A 19,600-nucleotide genomic window follows, 5' to 3' on the forward strand; every position below is an offset into this window, starting at 1 on the left:
GTCTGTCCTTTTCTACATTTTCAAGTATGATTTCAAGGATGTATTTAAAGATATATAAATTAAGTACAACGAGTTAATGGTGCTCTGAACTTTTAGTTTCCAGAGGATCAGGATTATCATCATCAGCCAAGATGGCACCCAAACTAGTTTATCCTGTTCTCTCTTGTGGCTGTAGTATCAGTAACCATGCCGGGGCAGTGCTGTGTGTGTGTGATATCCAGATAGGCTGGGTAAGCAGACTTTCTAGGGCAGTAGTTTGGAAGTGATTTTGGAGTCTCGGACATAAGGCACAGAATATTCTAGCATTGACAGTATGGGTGCATGAATTAATCAGAACCTTAATAATTGTCGTCTCAAAGAATTAGAGAAAGGTCTAAATGTGTGAAAAAAATATAGGTCAATGTAAAACTGATATTCTACCATAGATGCCCTGAGGATAAATACATGTAGGCTGGAGAGAGTGCTATCTAATATTTTTAAAATGTGAGTCATTCCCAAGAGCAAGAGTTTTGGAGTATAGCAAGTCTAAACTCCTAAGGCTGTCATTTCTACGTAATAACTGCAACTTGGGTAAGTTTCTTTGTCTCTTTACATGTCAGTTTCTGCATCTATACAAAGAAGACAATAATGTATCAACACACACGCCCTAATTAGCCAGAGCTGCCATGCTAAGTACTATACAGTGTGTTGGTTTAATCAATAAGTATTTATTAGAAGTCCAAAATAAAGATATCTGCACGATCATGCTCTCCTTCAGAGTTGGTAGTCATGTGACAGCTCTCTGTCACATGGCTATGCCCTTGGTAGCTTCCTGTGGCTTTCTCTGGCTCTGGCTTCTATGAAACACTCCAAATTTCCTCACTTAATAAGGTCTCCAGTTTTGGGGTCCTATCTTCAGTTTTAAGTCTATCTTAAGTCCTATCTGCAGTTTTGCCACACCAAAATAGGATATTCAAAGATTATGTTCACAAATGAGACCAGACCTTGACTAATCTCAACATATTCAAAGATACTGTTTACAAATGGGTTCATACATCCAGGAATGTGGATTAAGTTTAAGCATATGTCTTAAGCACGCATCTTAAGCACATGAATCTGGATATGATTCCCAATTCTTCACTCTACTAATTATGACTCTCTGTACATGATTTTACTTATACTAGTCTGTAAACTAGCTTCAGATGAAATAAAATAATTGGGAAGAATACCAAAAGATAGCAAATAAATTATCCACTCTGTGTATTTATGGAAAATATTTTCTGAATTTTATTGAAAGATATGTGTTCAATGTTGGCTTATGCACTAACTACTTCACTGTTGGTTATCATTTATTGAGTCCTGGTGAATATGTGTATCTTGGATTAGTCAACTTCCCTGTGCCTCAGTTTTCTCTTCTGCAAAACAAAAGGCTACAAACTCTAGTATTATAGAATCAAGTTAGTCACTAAAGGAGGGATAAGTGATTGGGGGTGAAAGCTTTTTATTATGGAGGATAATTGATTATGTTTAAATGTAAGTGGGAGGGTACTATTTAAGGTTGAAAAAGTAGGGAAAGAAAGAGAAAGATTAAAGATGTGTGATAGAAATGGGGAAATCAATAGAGGTATCCTGCATGTGGCAGACACTGTTAATTGCCCACAGATCTTTGCATGAAAACTGTTTTGTTCTGTTGCTTGGTGGTCACACATTTTAGGGAAAGTGAGTCAATTCCCAATCTAAATGTGTGAGTGTGGATTAAATATGCAGTTGACTACCAATTATGGTAATGTTATCCTCCATTCCATTGATTGATATAAGGATAGGCATGTAATGCAATTTAGCCAATATAATAAAAGTGAAAAACTTCTGGAAAATGTTTGTTCTTATATTGTTCATGAGTGAAAACTTCCTTTTCTGAGCAATGATCTCTAAATGGGGACGCTAGAATTGTCAACCTAAAGTCCCCACTGACCTTTTTATATGGGAAGTCTTTGGGCTGACCCATATAAAAAGTATCCACCATTTGATAGTTGATTGCTTATTATTGGATTTTATTTTAAATTGCCTTTATTACTATTTGATAATGCATGAATAGTGCTTAGAAAATTGCCTGATATAGACCAAAGGCACATTGTTGGCCATTTTCATCTTTTGTATAAGAAATGAGGGCTCATAGTACTCCAAAGATACTCCAAAATAATAACATTATTTTCAGATCTGAAATACCCACACCTCCTGCATTAGATTATAATCATTCCAGCAAGAAATAGAGAGAAGAGTTCACTTATTCAATAGAAATTCAAATTCAAGTAAATGTGATAAGGAAACCCACTGGATAAACAGATGAAGTCTCTGTCTTTGAGTGCTTTATACTATCCCCCTGAGCAGTTATCTAACTGTCTGCCTGAATGAACCCCTCTGTATGATATGTTACTGGAGGAAGCCTAGAAAGAAGCATGAATTTTAGATAGTTGCTCAGATTGTGGAGCCAACACTCAATCTAGAAAGCAGCAGCAAGTATCCGTGAAGCTTTATTGTGTTTTTAAATTGCCTTTTTCCGGATTTGGTAATCACTCAGTTACTGCTAGCTTTTTTTCTAGAGCAAGGAGAAAAATGGCTATGCCAGTTTGTACTAGTTTTTCAATAATTGGTGAAGAAAGAACTATGGAGTATTTCATGCCACTTTGTTGAACGAATTGTAGTCTCTCCATATGTTTAAGTTTTTGATGAACTTCCAAATTGTTTTCTACAGTGGGTGCACCCTTTTACATTCTCACCAGTAATTTCATTGGCTCTAATTTCCCCACATCCATGACAACATTGTTGCTTTCTCTTTTTTTAAGAACGTTTTAGCCATTTTAGTGTGTGTGAAGTGGTACACTATGGTGCTTTTTACTTGCACTTCTTCCTAACTAATCAAGTTGCGCATCTTTGATGCTCATTGACCATAGTACTTCCTCTTTGGGGAAAAATATATTCAAATTCTTTGCCCATTTTTAAATTGGGTGGTTTGATTTTGGCTTTTGAGTTGTGAGTGCATTTTAATATATTCCAGATCAAAGACCCTTGTCAGATATATAATTTGCCAGTAATTTCTTCCAAAGCATAGATTGTCTTTTGAATTTTTGATAATACTCTTGTCCATAAAAGTCTTAAATATTGAAGTTCAGTTTACCTAGTTTTCTTTTGTTGCCTGTGATTTTGTTGTCATATTTGAGAAATCATTGTCTAACCATCAGTGCCCCCATTTCTTCCCTGCATTGTTTAATAGTGTCAATACTGCCTACCAGGTGTGGAAAATGGCATTATTAACTTATAAAAGACCTTCAGTCAGTGGGTGTCATCAGCTCCATCAACTCTGGTATAATATCACAGTGTGGGCATACTTTCTCTTCTTCTTTTTCAACAGGAGGCCCAAGGGATCGAACAGATTTTTGCGTTGTACCATATTAAGTTCCTTCTTTTTTTCTATCTGTATGCATTTTATAGCTATGTAACTTGTGGTTACCATGTGGTTGAAATTTAACTTTATATGTATATATATATATCAGTAATATTTGGTTTGATGCCAAATTTACTTCAATAGCAAACACACATAGTCTTCTTACAAACTTCCATTCCCCCACCTTATTTTTATATTTTTTACCACTTATATCTTTCTACATTGTATGTCCAAATCCTAGATTTATCATTAGTTTTTATATGTTTACATTTTAGCATCTGTGTGAAGTATGAAGTTGGGTTACATACCAAACAATACACCCCAATAATCCTGGCATTTATATTTACCCAAATGGTTAGCTTTTCCACAACTCTTATTTTTTATGTCACATTGAATCACACTCTTGTGTCTTTTCCTTTCAGTCTGAAGAACTTCTTTTATCATTGTTGTAGGACAGATCTGGCAATGTTTTATCTCTCCTTCAGTTTTTGAAAGAAATTCTTGCCAGATAGAAATTACTTGACTGACAGTTACTTTCTTTCAGCATTTTCAGTATTTCAACTGACTGCCTTCTTGCCTCTATGTTGTCTGATGAGAAATGAGCACTACATCTAATTGGGACTCATTTTTTATATAACACATTGCTTTTCTCTTGACAGTTTTCAGAACTCCCAATTTGTCCTTAGCATTTAAAAGGGTAATCAATGTGTGATAGGGTGTATTTTTCATATTTATTCTATTTGGTGTTCTATGGGCTTCTTCACCCATTGGGCATATTCACTATTTAGCTAAATTTGGGCCCTTCCCTGTCACTATCTCTTTGAATATTTCTTCTGCCTCTTACTATCTTTCTTTTACTTCTGGGATTCCCATAATGCATACATTGATATGCCTAATGGTTGTCCAGAGATGTCTTAGGCTATTTTCACTTCTTATAATCTTTTTTCTTTTAATGTCTCAGCCTCACTCATTTCAAGTGTCTTGGCTTCAACTTCCCTGACTTGTCCTTCTTCCAGCTCCAGTCTGCTCTTAAAATCCACTTGGACACTTTTCATTTCAGCTATTGTGGCTTTCAGCTCTAGCATTTCTGTTAGCTTCCCTTTTTAAAATTACTTTTTCTTTACTAAGACTCTCATATCACTAATTCTTGGTTTTCTGATATCCTTTAATTCTTTCTCTGTGTTTTCCTTCATCTCCTTGGGCAATTTTAAGATTACATTATTAAAAGCTTCTTTTCAGTATTCCACTTTCTGGTCTTCTTTGTTGTGTTTTCAGGGTTTATATATTTTTCCTGTAAATTAGCCTTTATTTCCTATTTCTTTGTTTGTTGAGTACCCTTTTGTTGCATTTTGGTATGTACATTTTAATATTTTAAAATGTCAGCTCTAGGATTTATTTCCAGAAATATCTATTTCTTGATTTTGTAACCACCTGATGATAAAACAGAGATTTTCTTGAGCTTCAGCCCTTCTCTCTGGAATGTCTGCTCATGGAGAATGTAGCAGTGCAGGATTTTCTCTGTCTTTCTGAGCCTCTTCTTTGTCTTTGCCTTTGTTTTTTGTTTGGTAGTTGATTTGGAGTTCCCCTGCTTACAGGAGTTTGACTGTCATTCTGTCTCCCAGCATTCAGAGTTCCCTCTTCCAGGTGTTTGAAACCTGCAAGTCTTACCCACGACTCTAGATCTTTAGTTTCTTCCCCTCTTTTCTTTGTGTCAAGCTGCTTTTGCCTGGATGGCAGATTCTGGGAGGATGGTGATCCTGGAGAAGACTTTGCCAAAACACTCTTTCCTACCCAAAACAGGGCCAGAGATCCACAAAAGGGTGCAGACCAGACACACAGTGCCCTGAGGAAGAAAGAGGAAGAATGCCAAGAGCTTCTTGCATGATTGCCCCAAAGCTAAGGTTTCTTGGTTGGCCTAGCATCTGCTGCCCTTCCACTAAGTATTCCCCACAGTGCTGAGGAAGTTCAGCTTTCTTAAGTCTCCACCACTGTCACCACTGTCCATTGTGGTTTAAACAATGGCTGCCTTTAGAGAGAGGCACCTCATACTGTGAAGCTGTTAATCAAATGCTTTGATCAGCATTGGCCATTCCCACACTGGTCTTTTGGAAGAGTACTTTATGTCCCTTTCTGTAATCAGTAATAACCATGGACTGGACCTCATGGTTTCCCTCATGAGAGTGAGGGATGGGCACCAGAAGCCACTTCTTAGAGAAAGCAATTTACTGTACTTTCCATTATTTATCAGTTTCTTCCTCCCTTCTTCCCTTAATGCTGTACAGTGTTCTTCTGTTCTCAGGAGTTTAAAATAGTTGTTTCAGACAATTCTTGCCTGTAAAATAGCAGTTTCGGTGGAAATACTGAGTCTTGGAATTCCCTACTCTGCCATCTTCCCAAAATCACCTCCCATACTTGGTTTTGTGAGAATATTATTTATCCATTCGTGCTATTTATAGATCAAGATAATTGCAAAAGTTTTGTTAATCTGCTCTTTTATTAATATAGTTCTCTGTCAAGATAAAATTAGTCAATGCATTAGTGAAGATAAGCCAAGTAACAAATGAATCCTGAACTCTGCGTGACTTAATATTATCTTTTGTCAGGCAAAATCAAATGAGGGTTGGGGAAACCTGTATGGCAGTTGTCCTCTGAGTAATCCACGTTGCTTCCTTGTGTAGTCTTACCATCCAAATGAATGTCTTCCAGGCTTGGTGCAGGGAAAGAAAGACTGGATAATAGCATACAGTTTCCTAAATTATTCAGCCTAAATGAGGCATGCATCAAGTCTATTAGCTTGTATTTTGCTCCTGCTTAAATACAAGGAGACTACAAATATGGTGCATGCACAAGGATATCTGGTGGCCAGCAAATGGGTAGCCACCATTGAGGAAATTTATTTGCCATTTAGAAAGAATCATTTACTAAACTGTTGAATATTAATCTGTATATAATATATATTTTATCATAAGATATAGGCATGTCTATGTGTAATTTGTGTTAATTCAGTCCTTATAAGTTTCAATGTGAAATTACCAGGATTCCCAAGAGTCTTCATTGGCCTTTATCTGAATCCTCTTCTTTGTTCTGTATTCTTTCTCTTATAATTGCAATGGAAATTTCTGCATCTCAAATATTACCCCATCAGTTGCAATTGGTTTGCTATTTCATATAAAATGTTAAATGTGCAGACTTTCCAAATTGAATACTGAGATAGCAACAACACTTTTTTGTACCTGCTGCTGTTGTTGCTATTATCTAGGGCTCAAAACCATACTTTCAAAGCAGTTTTAGAGGTGAAGTGCTGTGTAGGTTTATTTTGGCAGAAAATATGCTCTATATTTGTCTTGTACATTTGAATACCAGGGCAAAATTGCTCTATAACTGTACCTGGGGTAATTGAATATCCCTCCTTAGCTTCATGCAGAGAAAATAATTTATTTGTAAATTTCCCAGATTACAATGGAAATGATGTCCTGTTAGTTGAGCAGATAGAAATAGATACCATACACTTAAAATTATACATTCTTACTACAAGATCATTATCCTTGCATTAGCCGAATTTGTTGTTAAAATAGAAATACGTTTTGTTTTTATATTATCTACTCATATTAATTGTTACAATAGATCACTCTTTTGCACTAGAGCTTCCTCATGGTATTTCAGTTTTCACCTCTTCACTTCAGAATATATAGATTAAGGGATTTTATGTGAGCATTATCATAGTATAAAACATAGACATTGCTTTATCAAGGGGAGGGTGGTCATGGATGAAAGATATATAGATAAAGAGATACAGAGTACAAAGAATAAGGTGAACACAGTATAATAGGGGACAGTGATGTGAGGACCTTCTGGTGCTCTTCAGAACTTCGAGTTCTGAGGGAGCAAAAATTTGGACATAAGAAGTGACAAGTATTGAAAAAGTGAGTGTACCCACTGTTGGTGACAACAAAGAGTCCAAGGATGTGAGTGTGATTGCAGGAGAGCTTCAAAAGAGGGATAAGACCACAAACGAACTGATCAATGCCTTTGGTGTCACAATAGAGTAACCATACCATCAAACGAATTTGAATCAGAATATGAAGAAATCATATTCTGGAGCAGGACATGGCCATCAAGAGACCACAGATCACCACCAGTTCATTGTGATCATGTAGGGCAGGGTCCTGCATATGACCACATAGTGGTCATAGGCCATCACTGTGAGCAGGTTGATTTCAATTCTCCCAAGGAAATATTCAGCAAAGAACTGAATCATACACCTGCTGAAGGAAATTGTTTTCTTCCAATGAGTAAATCAAATACTATTTTGGCGTCCATGTTGTAAGAGGCACAGGGATCTATGAAAAGCTGAGGAAGCCAAAAACATACACAGTGGATATGAGGGTCGGACTAGTGGCAATGGCCTATTCAATGAGTAGGATGCCTGTTAGAATGAGATAGTAGATCACTGTAAACTTAACAAACAAGAGTTTTTGCATGTCAAGTTTCTGTGTCCAGCTGTGCAGGAAGAATTCTGTCACATTGTTCATTGCACCATGAATTCAATTTGTCATTTGGATAAAAAAAATATCTGCAAATAACAATGAGTTTGCAAAGATGATACATAAATTTTGATCAAATAAATAATATATGTCAGAAATGTTTGTTTCCTGTAGTATTGATAGAAACCTCAGGCAGATAAACCTTAGCCTTAAAATGGGGTCTTATTTTTAGTTGCATATTGAAGCCTAGCCCTCTTCCACAGTCACACACACATACTCACACATATGCAGAACTATACATAAAACATCATGGTTTTATGATTGTTGGCCTGAGAGCTGCAATCCTACATGGACAGATTCTCTCCAACATTGCCAAAGTATTTTTCTTCCATAGAAAAACAGGACTGAAAACAAGTCTTCAAGGAAGAGCAGAGACTTGAATTATGAATATCTCCTGCCCTGTGTTTCTTTATAATTGATCTAGCTAATGAGGTTAAGCTGTAGTTTATCCCTGTGACTTTTACCTTGTTTCAATCCATGTATAAAAGATCATATGATTTCAGATTAGGGATGACGGGATGATGTAAAAGCATTTCAGAAGCAACTATACTGAGAGAACATTTAATGCTCAGTATTATACACCCTGATATTTAGATTGCGAGCTTATATTACTTTGGAATAGCATTGCATAAAAATACCATAGTTCTTTATTGAAAACTTCTGAAAGAAGGATTTCCTGAAAGGGATAAAACAGACAGTATGACGCAATGCAATATTCTGCTAATATATTAGAAACTCTATATGCATGATATGAGGAAATTCTTTCATATTTAGATTTTAGAGGCATTTTGTAAATCAACAGTCAATTGAAGGAAGATTGCAAAATGTTTTCTGCATGTGTTCCCCAAACAAATCATTTGAATGTGAAGTTACAAAATCAATATAATTTTGGCACAAGGATAGAATACTGAGCAAATGAAACAAATTAAGAGTTCTGATATAGATCCTCACATGTATATAGTTAACTGATACTCAAGAAGTCACCAAGCCCCCTGAGCTGGGAGAGAATTGCCTCTTCAACAAATGGTGCTTGGAGAACGGAATATATATATCTAAAAAAAATGAGAGAGGATACTATCTTTTACCTTGTACAAAAATTAACTCAAGAAGGATCAAAGATCGAAATATAAGAGTCAAGACCTTGAAGGTCTTTAAGATATTGTAGGGAAGCACATACAGGATCTTGTAGCAGAAAATAGTTTCATGAACTTTACACCCAGCATGAGCAAGGAAAGAAAAAATAGATCAATGGAACCTCCTCAAAATTAAAAACTTTTGCACCTCAAAGGAGTTTGTGAAGAAAGTAAAAGGGAAGCCTACTCAATGGAAGAAAATATTTGGTAACTATCTGTCTGATAAGGGCCTAAAATCCAGCATATATAAAGAAATCTTACACTTCAAAAATTTTAAAAAAAGCATTTTTAAAAAGCATTTAAAAATGGGCATGTGATCTGAATAGACACTTCTCCAAAGAAGAAATACATATAAATAAAAAGCACATGAAAAGATGCTCAACATCACTATTTGGGAAACGCAAATCAAAAAATATCATTTTACACCCATTAGACTGGTGGCCATTAATAAAGCAGAGGAATATAAGTGTTGGAGAGGGTGTGGAGGAATGGGAACCATTATCCACTGCTAATGGGAATGTAGAATGGTGCAGCCATTGTGGAGGACAGATTGGCAGTTTGTTGGGAAGCTAAATACAGAATTTTAACATGGTCCAGCAATCCCACTGCTGGGTATATACCCAGAAGAATTGAAAGCAGGAGCATGAGCAGATATGCACACCAATGTTCATAGCAGCATTATTGGCTATTGACAAAAGTTGTAAAAAAAACAAAAGTCCATCAACAGATGAATGGATATAGAAAACTCTGGTATATACATACAATGGAATATTACATAATTGTAAGAAGGAATGCAGTATTAAAACATGGAATAACGTGGATGAATCTTGAAGACCTTATATTGAGTGAAGCAAGCAAGGCACTGAAGGACAAATATTATATGACCTCAATTATATGAATTAAACAAATTGAGCAGACTCACAGAACTAGAATCTAGAAGATAGATTTATAGGAGAGAGAAAGGGAATAAAGGGTTATGAGCCATTGCCCATATGGGCAAAATCTATGATAAGGTGAAAGGGTATATTTGGATGGGTATGACAGTGGTGCAGTGATGCTGTTGGGCTGGACAAATATATTAGAAAAAATTTGAATGCAGATATCAATACATGTAAAATAGAAAAGTATTAGATTCGGTATGTACATTCATAATCTTATTGACATTTCAAAATACTATTAAAACAGATGAACACAGATAAGCTTAATAAGAAGCAAATAATTTTAAATCCCAAAGAACATCAATTTAAAGAATATTATGTTTATAGCAGAGGGGGTAATAATGTTTGTCAGTAACTAATAGGCATTTTTTCAAAACAATATGTTCTCTACACATTATAAACAAAAGTAAAATCATATATAATAAAAAAAGAATTGTTTATATTAAACCTTAAAGCACAAATGTGTTCAAAGCCAGAAAAAATAAACGAGATAAATATGTCTGCTAACTGGCTGGGAAAGACTTTGTAAGCAAAATGCAGTGGTAAAAAGCATATGACTGATTCACCTCCATGTAAGATATGGAACTGTATGGTAAATAGTTTCATTTGCGCAAATCATTCTCCCTTACTTGCTATAACTTTCTTCCCCCTTTTTTTCCACTGGAAACAAAGGAATTCTTAACTTATCATTAATTGTCTATGAACAGGGAGCTTCAGATGCATACCGCTTGACCCATACTGAGCTGATACAGAAATAGGTAAGGGTTTGCCTTTTTGTTTCTCTTCCTATATATACTGCTGCATGTCTCTACTCGAATTACAGAGTACTGCTTGGTCTGGTCACCACCCTGTACCACATCTCCCCTTTGTAAGCTTCCTTCTTGAAATACATGATTATATGAACTACCTGTGTCTTCCAGAGGCTTTCTCTGGGCTTCTCAGCAAAGATGCCATCACTTTGAAACCTAACATGGCAGCACTCCAGTTACAATGAGACAACTGGTGAACCAGCCAGGAGCCCAGAGATGTGAAGAAGACTGCAGGTGAGTGAGGAAGAGGAGACTCTATGGGGGGCATCCCAGACTCTGTGGCCCACATCCTCCATGTTGTTGGCATCTTATTTAGACACTTGAGGGCCAGTACATTAGTACCAAGATTCCCCAAAAACACCAAAGGGTGTTTCTTTCTTGGTATGGGAAAGAAAATAAGAGAATGTCAGGAAGGGACTTCAGAAGTAGGCTTGCATAAGGATCAGTGACCTATCAGCAACATGCTGCAGTGGCAAAGGTATGCCAATTAGAGCAAAAGCTAGGTTTAGAAAAGGACATGTGTGCAGCATGACTAACAATGTAGACTTAGTGACCACCAAGATACAAAAACAGGATGCACAGAGAGAAACCTTAGCCTGCCAGATTGTTGAGCTGAAAGGCTGACACTTTTCACAATAGGAAGTTTCCTTGCTTTATATTGCTGTTATAAAATTCCCATGCAATGCTTCTCTAAACCTGAGGAAGAATAACATAACATTATAAGGGTCATCAAGGTTTGCAGGGATAGAGTGTAAGGTAAATGATCCCATTTGTCTAAATCTTGGTATTTTATTTTTAGAATGACAATTGTCCCATAAGAGTGTTGAGTCTCCTTTTATCTCCGTTCTATATGTTCTTGAATCTGATGAAGTCATTGTTGTAGCAGCATCATTACATATAAATACCATTTCTCACTTTGTGGAAAATCCAAACAAATAAAATGAGAAGCTATCTTGGACACACTCCAATTGCAAAACACATGATAAATATTGGGATTTAAAGGGATCAAATGTCCCATGATCTTTGGCTTTACAAGCGATAAATGATAAAGCATATCAGAGAATATACTTTTCTCCTTTAAGTACTGGCATAACTAGTGCAGGGGTTGCTTCACTAGGCTTAATCCTTGCTACAAAGAATGCATAAGACCACAGGAATCATAGTTTAGGGGAAACAGTCAAGTTTGGAAAGCTCTCCTAAGGATGTCACCACAACCATGACCACATCTCCTTACAAGTGAAACACAAAATGGCTTTTAAAAAATACCCTGTAGATATTAAAGCAAGGGGAGTGAGGAAAGCAAAATATATGCAGCTCTTTAGTTGTGCATACTAGCTGTCATTGGTTTGGGCTAAATGGACAGTGACCCAATGGCAGTGGCCTAAATGGCAGTAAATTTAAAAAAAAAAATTGGAATTTTCTCTTTTCCTGCTGCTTCTTTTTCAAGGTAAAATATTACTGTTTAGAATGGAAAGAATTATTGTAATCTAATCCATTCAAGCTTAAAGAAAAGCAAAAACCAAAAAACACCCTGATGAAAACACCGGGGAAAAACTTGTACCTGGTTTTATTCAGTTCATCTTTCCTGTCTGTATTACATTGATGGAGACAGTTATTTCATTTTTTAATTACCAATAAATATATTAAATTCCCATCCTGGACAGTCCTGCTACATTCTCTAATAGAGTGGCAAGAATCTCTAGTATACATAGGCCCTGCCTAATTAAAGAAAACAGACCAATACACCAAGCACTCAATATTAATGCTTGCACTTAGGAACCTTTCCTCAAAAATGTGAGACTTAGTCTAATAATATCTATTGGCTAAGAGTTGCCTCCTGAAAACTTCCTTTTTACTCAAATATGGCCTCTCTCTAAGTCAAACTCAGCAAATAAAGTCACTTACCTTCCCCTCAGCATGGGACAGGACTCCTGGGGATAAGCCTCCTTGGAACTGAGGGAATATTACAAAGCACCAACCAGTGATGCATTTGGAAAATGACCTTGACTAAAAGGGGGCAAATTAAACACAAAAGAGTATTTTGAAGTGAGTTGCAAGGTCATTTCAGTGGTTACCCTTATGCACATCTCAGGCAGGATCTAACAAACTGCCACAGTAAACAAAGTCTCAAACAGGAGTGTTCCTGAGAGCTCTAGAGACATCTAAACACTGTGAACAAAGCACACAATCCCATGAAATCAGCACCTAGTCAGTGGGCCTTACCTTGGAATATATAACCAATTTCCCCACTGTAACAGATTTAAGCTTGTTTTTTTTTTTCATTTTTTTCTTCTTTATTTTCTTTTAAATGTTACATTCAAAAAATATGAGGTCCCCATATACCCCCCACCCACCAACACCACCCCTCCCCATCAACAAACTCTTCCATCATTGTGGCACATCCATTGCACCCAGTGAATACATTATGGAGAACCATTGCAACACATGGACTGTGGTCCACATTGTAGTACACACTCTCCCCCAGTCCACCCAGTGGGCCACGACAGGACACACAATGTCCAGCATCCATCCCTGCAGCACCACCTAAGACAACTCCAAATCTGGAAAATGCCCCCACACTGTATCTCTTCTTCCCTCTACGAACCATCAGCAGCCACTGTGGCCACCCTCTCCACATCACTACTACAATTTCTTCCCTTACTAATCACAACAGTTCCCCAGCAGAATACCAGTAAGTCTACTTTAATCCATAATCTATTCCTCCATCTTGTGGACCTGGGATGGCTATGTCCATTTCCCCCTACATCAAGAAGGGGTTTAGATTCTGCATGGATGGTAGATGCAATTCTCCTGCTTGCAGTTGTAGGCACTCTTGGCTCCCTGGTGTGGTGGTTGACCCTCTTCACCTAACTGTCAGCTGGCCAGGGTAAGTTCAAGAAACCAGAGGGTAGGAGCCACAAGTCTGCTGAGACCCAGGGTCTGGCCAACACATGGGCTTTCCAGAGATTCAGGTCTCCTGAGTATACACCAACCCAAATGCCAACCACAGGTCAGGCAGAAGTAACAGAAGAGGCATGTGTAGAAAGGTTATATCTGAGTCCAACTCCATCACACTCAGGAACATAGACTCCAAAGTAGGGCCGACTGACATGACCCTGAACTCCAGAGCCATCTGCCTGGACCATAAAACCTGTGGGTTGCTGCAGCCCTCAGGAGAACCAACACCTGGGTTTCCATCTACCTTGGCTATCTCTGGTACCCTGCTGAGGCATGCATAAGAGTCTTTTTTGGAGACTCTTACCATATAAACTCACTTGTCCTTTCCATTTCCCCCTTTTTATCTAAAGTCAAAAAGTAGTAGACTGAGATATTTTGCCAGTTTGAGCTGACCTCTTTGTTCATGGTCTTTTTGTAGTTACATCATCAGCTGGTGCTTGGTAGTAATCCCTTGGTGCCAGGGATGCTCATCCCCAGGATTCATGTCCCACACCGGGAGGGGAAGGCAATGCATCTACATGCTGAGTTTGGCTTAGAGAGTGGCCACATTTGAGTAACATGGAGGCTCTCAGGAGGTAACTCTTAGGCACCCCACAGCTATATTTCAGGCACACAGGCTCATAATTGGAGCCATCAGTATCAAGGGCTCATCGTTGGACCATCCATCTTTATTGGTCTTTGCCATTGCACTTGGGGGATTGTTGTTTTTCCATTGGTGAATGTGATAGAGCTCTCTTGGTCAGGAATTCAGCACTCTCTCATCTGTCATTTACAACTGAAACCACTATGAAAATATCCAGACCTTTCTATGTACCCTGTATACATGTCCTGGAGAACTCCCTCCCAATTGTGTGCCCTCCACTAATGACACCCCACACACGTGCTCCTCCCCCACCATAGTTGAACTTCTCTGTAGTCCAAAACTTCTTCAAAAAGGAAGCCCAATATGTCACCAGGTCCCATTAATAGAAAAATGGAATATAGTGATGGGTTTAAAGGTTAGATATAGAATGCATAGAAATTTAGAAAAATTAAATAAAAGAAAAATAAATTGGAGTATCAAAGAAATGAAAAAATGAAAAAGCTTTGTTTCTGACATTTTGCCTTTCATCACTGCTATAGGTGATGCCCTGTATGTACAATGGCAAGGCAATTTCTTCCATTTCTTCCTCAGTGTCTACCTCCTTTCTTTTTTTTTTTTCTGATTATTAAATCTCTTGACATAAGTTTTAGTTCACAGTAATTCACAGATACAATATATGGTACTCCCACATATACAACATCAAACGCTTTGTCACATCCCCAAAAGTGATCTTTTTACATGTTCATATTATATTTGCTACAGCTAATGTACAGATATTGAAACGATAGCTTTCAAACGTGGTTCCATTTGGGTTTACATTATGGTTTATATTTTAGACTATACAATTTTCTAAATTTTTAGTTTTCTTATGTTTTACATTATGGTTTATGTAATTTTTCTACACAAGATTCTTCTAATCATTTATATGAACCTATATTTAGCACTATACCCATTAATTATATGCATGCCTGAGTCCCTAGAAATGCAATCACTGGGTCAAACTGTACAGGCATTTAAATTTTTAATATTCATAATTATTGCAAATATATCATCCTTAACATTGTACCAAATACACTCTTGCCCACAATCTGTGAACAACTCATAAAAACCTATGATATTGGGTAATGTGTTCAGTTTTGGAAACTTAACTTCATTTGTATACCTTAACATTAATTCTTTAAATATAATTGAGTTTTAGCAACTTTTCACACTTAAAAATTATTTGTATTTCTTCATTTGTTAATTTTCTAATAATGCTTTTTACCTATTTTCTTTGATTATCAAGTTTTTCCATATTGATCTTTATGTTGATAATATATTAATGATTATTCCTTTTGATTATATATATTTGTAATTTTCCTTAAAAACTTTCTGTGAAATTTTTATGCTATACAGATTTTTTTCCATATTTTAAATTTTTATATACACACAGACAGATCAGTCAGTATTTTTTTTAGCTTGTTTAAATATACTTTCTGGCTTTATACTTTACAAAATATTCTTCCACATTTTTAGCATGTAATTTTTAAGCAACTTTTTGGCTTTATATTTCATATTTAAAATTTTTGATCGGGTTGGACATTTTCGATCTTGTCCATTTACATGATTTGTTACACAGGATCAGTCTTTGTCTCCAGAGTTTCCTTTTTGCACTTTTGCACTTTTCTCCTCTACATTTATGAAGATATAAATAAAAGATTGAGCATAGGTGTTATCATAGAATAAAATACAGCCACCACTTTATTAAGGGAAAAGGTGGTCATAAGCTGAATGCATACAAATATACAGGGTACAAAAAATAAGACAACTATAGTAGTATGGCAAAGGTGGAAAAAGCCTTCTGGTGTCCTTCTGAGCTGTTAGTTCTGATGGAGCAAATGATGAGGACACAGGAAGTGATAAAAGTAAAATTGAGAGACACATGAAACCATCACTGGTGGCAAAAAAAAGTTCAAAGATGTTTGTGTTAGTGCAGGAGACCATTAGAGGGCAAAGATCACAAAAGAAAATGATAAATTATATTAGGGCCATAGAAAGGCAACTACATAATGAAAAGAATTTAATTCAAGGCATGAAGAAACCTCCCAGCCCAGGACAGGACCACCAGGAGAACACACACTCTCCAGTTCACTGTGATCATGTAGTGCAGGGCCTTGCAGATGGTCACTTAGTGGTCATAGCCATCACCTGGATAGGATGACTTAAATTTTCCCAAAGAAATGCAAAAACTTTAATCATGCACTAAGAAGGAAAAAAATTCCTTCTTAGTGAGTAAGTCAAATATCATTTTTGAGGCCGTGGTAAGAGGGAATGAGCCATCTTAAAAGGACAAAAAAAAAAAAAATACATAGGGTAACTGAGAATTGGGCTGGTGTCAGTAATTACTCTGATAAATACATTGCCTGCCATGGTGAGAGAGTAGATGATTATAAACATGGCAAACAAGAGTTTCTGCACATTTAGGTTTGGTGTCAGGGTGAATAGGATGAATTTTTGTTATGTTTTTTTTACAATTAAGGTTTCTGAATTTTTAGTTTCAAGAGGATTCTGAATAGCAACTTGAGCTAAGGTGGTAGCCAAACCAGTTCAACCTATTCTATCTTGTGACTGCGGCATCTGTGACGATGGTAGGAGGAGATTCAGTTAGGCTGGGTTAGCAGTCTTTCTACTGAGTGGTTAAGGAGTTATCTTGGAGTCTAGGTCATAAATCACAGAATGTACTAGTGATAATAGTATGAGCCCATAAAGTAATCAAAGCATACAAAAGAGCCCTAATAGTACCTATCTTACAGAGTTAAAGAGAGGACTAAGCACGAAAAAAAAATCTAAATCAATGCAAAACTGGAATTCTATTGTTGATGCCCTGAGAATAGACACATGCAAGCTAGAGATACTGCTTTTTAATATTTTTTAAAAAGCAAAAGTTTTGTAATTTAGCAAGTCTAACCTCCTTAGGCTGTCACTTGTATTTAATAACTATGTGAACTTGGGCAAGTTTTTTATGTTCTTTACGTCTCATATCTTTACAGTTTTCACTTCTGTACAATAGAATGATAAGATAACAATCTGTTCATGTGGTTATATGAGATAATGCATGAATTGTGTTTATAAGGCTGCCTGATATAAAGGCCCAATGTTTATAGTTGTCTTCTTCTGTACAGAAAATGAAAGCTGATGAATCTATTGACCAGGTGTATGGCTATTTTTGTATCAATTCATTTATTTTAGTGTGCTTTATCTTTCTCTATACTTTATAGAATTCTGGAAGATTTCTGAAATTGGGAAAGAAAAAGGACAAGTTTCGCTGTACTCAATACTGATTCAAGAGCTATTATAATTCTAAAATCTTCTAGGCATGTTCAATCCCTCTAATAACATAACTGGCAATGATGTTGAGAGTCCCTGAAAAGCTTATAGAAGTTAATGGAGTGTAAATAATATGTAAATTAACAAATAACAGGTCAGGGCTCCACGATCGCGGAACCCCCGCTGCGGCCCTAGTGGCTTGGCTGCGGGATCTTGCGCCGCAATCGCAATCGCGCGTCCCGCTCTGCTGGTAGCTGGCAGGGGGGGGGGCGTTAGGCTCGGGCCCGGGGGCGGGGACCCCGGGGCCGCGCACAGGGGGACGCCACCACTTCTCCGAGGGCACCTTCGCCGGCTGGTTCTACGACCTACGCTATCTGTCCAAGGAGGGTTACCCTTTCCCTACTGCTCCTCCAGTGGATCCATTTCCCAAAATCAAAGTGGATGACTGTGGCAAGACCAAGGGATGCTTTAGATACGGCAAGCCAGGCTGTAATGCGGAGACCTGTGACTACTTGCTTAGCTACCGGATGATAGGGGTTGATGTGGAGTTTGAGCTGAGTGCAGACACATAGTTGGGTCTCGGTTGGATTCTCTTCGGACAAAAAAATGGGTGGTGGTGAAGTCATGGCCTGTGTCCATGATTACAATGGCAGGTTCCGCATACCGCACTTCTATAATGTGGACCAGTAGGCCAAGGAGATTCAGAGAAATCCTGCTAGAAATGAAGGAGTCTTTGAGAACAACCGCGTCGTCTGCAGATTTAAAGGCCCTGTGAATGTTCCCAGAGATGAGACAATTGTTGATCTGCATCTGAGCTGGTATTATCTGCTTGCTTGGGGTCCAGTCATTCAGGGTTCTATCACTCGGCATGATAGACTCACCCCTGCTTCAGAGTGTGTTGTCAGTATTTACAAGTATACAAGTATGAAGACATTTTTATGCCATCAGCTGCCTATCAGACCTTCTCCTCTCCATTTTGTTTGCTTCTCATTGTTGCTCTGACCCTCTACCTACTTATGGGAACCCCGTAGCCACAGCTGCAAAGGCAACAGATTAAATGGATTGGAAAGTCTCTAGGATAAATATATTTGTAAAGAAAGTTCATTAGAATTTTGGCTTCCCTGATTTTTATTTATTTATTTTTTTAAAGAGCAACTCCTGTCATTATGGCATTTTTGGAAGAAAGAACAAGCTTCTTTTCTAGTCGAAGAGGATTGTTTAATAATGACCCTGTACTTTGGGAAGGTTCTTGAAACTTTTCAAAGTACTTTCAATTTTGTTTTCTTATTCGAGCTTCACAAACGTCTCCGAGTTAGCTTGATGAAAATGATTACTGCCGTTTTACTGAGTGGGATTTGAGACCCAGAAAGGCTGCCTTTTTTCCCCCATATACCAGGTAGCCTGGGCCACTTGGCCAAATAACACATAACGAGGCAGAGAATGAACTAGGCATAGAAATCATGCCTCCATAACAACCTTTGCTTTTCCTCCTATAGCACATGACAGTGACTTTGCATACTAGAGAGAACTTTGGTTACTAGTTCACAGTCAGCCTTTTAAGGAGGAGAACTTTCACATTTTATGAAGCATAGGCTTTTTTTTTTTTTCTGAATCAATTACATATTTTTAATAATGTTGAGCATACAGGATTATCAATTCTGAGAGTTATTGAAGCCTTTAAGATAAGGTTGTCAATCTGATGAAATGACTTTAGATTTAAAACTTATGTTTACAAGTGAAAGTAGGAATAACTGTTTTTTTTTAATTATTTATTTATTTTAAAAAATTACATTAAAAAAATATGAGGTCCCATTCAACCCCACCCCCCACTCCCCCCACAGCAACACTCTCTCCCATCATCGTGACACATCCATTGCACCTGGTAAGCACATCTCTGAGCATCACTGC

General features: G+C 37.3%; 1 pseudogene; it reads left to right on the forward strand.

Annotated features, from left to right (window-relative positions):
• The window catches only part of LOC101411280 (DOMON domain-containing protein FRRS1L-like), a 45,314-nt pseudogene extending 26,591 nt beyond the window's left edge, over nt 1-18,723 (forward strand).
• Nucleotides 18,724-19,600: the final 877 nt, after the last annotated feature.

Source organism: Dasypus novemcinctus, chromosome 10, assembly GCF_030445035.2.
Source record: "Dasypus novemcinctus isolate mDasNov1 chromosome 10, mDasNov1.1.hap2, whole genome shotgun sequence".
Taxonomy (NCBI): domain Eukaryota; kingdom Metazoa; phylum Chordata; class Mammalia; order Cingulata; family Dasypodidae; genus Dasypus; species Dasypus novemcinctus.